Source organism: Vollenhovia emeryi, unplaced genomic scaffold (assembly GCF_000949405.1).
Source record: "Vollenhovia emeryi isolate VEMERY1.0 unplaced genomic scaffold, V.emery_V1.0 DF939842.1, whole genome shotgun sequence".
NCBI classification, from domain to species: Eukaryota; Metazoa; Arthropoda; class Insecta; order Hymenoptera; family Formicidae; genus Vollenhovia; species Vollenhovia emeryi.
In genome coordinates, this window is record NW_011966524.1 from 3,297 (window position 1) to 4,891 (window position 1,595).

Here is a 1,595-nt window from a genome sequence, read left to right on the forward strand (position 1 = left end):
GGGTGTGACTTTCGATGAGTTGCCCGAGGAAGGTGGTGCAGCCTCCACTCTCTCCAATGCTCTAGCCCTGGCATTGAGGAAGGTTTCAAACTTCGCAAAGCGCGGATACTCTTGAGATGATCCAAGCGAGGTTTCCCACGCCTCTCTGGTGTCTCTATCCAGGAAGCGTGACACGTGATGGACCAAGAAGCAATTCCACATGTGCTCCGCCATGCCAAGCGAACTTAGAGCCTTATCAATCTCGGACACCGTTGAGACTAGCTTGGTGAGCGATGCGGCGTTCTTGGGTAAGGCATGTGAGAGGTTAAGGAGACCGTCAAGGTGAGCCTGTATGATGAGTCTCTTATTATCAAACCTCGCGGTGAGCAGCTCCCAGGATGGCTGAAGAGATTCTCCAGTGAGAGGCAAGCCTCGAATGAGCTGTTCCGCTGAGCTCTGCACACAGCCTCTGAGATAATGAAGTTTCTCCACGTCATTGAGCTTGGAGTGCTGCAAGATTACAGAGGAGAAAAGATCACGAAAAGTGGGCCACGTTGAGTAATCACCATTAAACTTCGGCAACTTAATGTCTGGCAAACGTGAGTGGACTGGCTTTTCCGGATCAGGAGAGGCTGCACGCGGTGAAGATGGTGTGAGCCGCTATTTGACCTTGTTGAGCAGTAGCTTAGCTGAGATCACGAGATGAGCTTCCCTTTCATGGATGTTGTCCGCAAAATACTCGTGATCTAAATATGCCTCAGGCCATGTTATCTCGAAATAAGCGTGCTCCTTCAAGAACGCCTTGTGTAGCTCCTCCAATCGAGACAGCGCTGCGTTGACCTCGCCGAGTGATGTGCTCTCGGGGTCAACAACCTTCGCGTCTGCAATGAGTTTTATAGTATTGAAACGACTCATTTGAGATCTCACCTTGAGTGTGAGCTCGGTGGAGAGACGAGCTGGAGAAGTCTGACGTGAGCTGCGTCCTTGAGTGTTGCCAGAAGCTGTCCCCTTGGGGGCGGTCTGTTGACCAGGCACATTGAGGGTGAGAGGAGATTGCCGACCCGAGGTTGTCTTTTCCTCAGCATCTGCTTTGGCGGCCTTGTCTGTGTCAGGCATGATGAGCGGAACACGGTGATAACACTACACCACACGATGAGCACCACTGAGCAGCACGAGCCACCGAACCGACTGAGAGCCGATATCGTTGGTTCGCCACGAAACAGCGAAGTTCAAATTCACAGTCACAGCTGCTCGATTTGCCCGCGAGAATGTCACTTCGTTACTGCGTGATCACGTCGTGACAACACTGAGATGGCAGCGAGTCCTTGTCACGAAAGGCGCACGTGATCACAAGGAAACGCACTGAATTTATGCCGTACGCGATATGAGAAAAGATCGAGTGCTCGCAAACTTGAGTGTCACGTCACCACGATGCATCCGGCTCGAAGGACCAAATGTTTGGGAAATTTCCTCCCTTTCGAATCTCGTCATGAGATCGAAAGATCGCGAAATCTCCGTGAGCGCGGCGAGTGGATCGGGGGGTGAGAAAGGACGTGCACCGTGGCGAGAATGACTACGATTCGGTTGTTAAAATGAGTCGAACGTTTAATCGTATT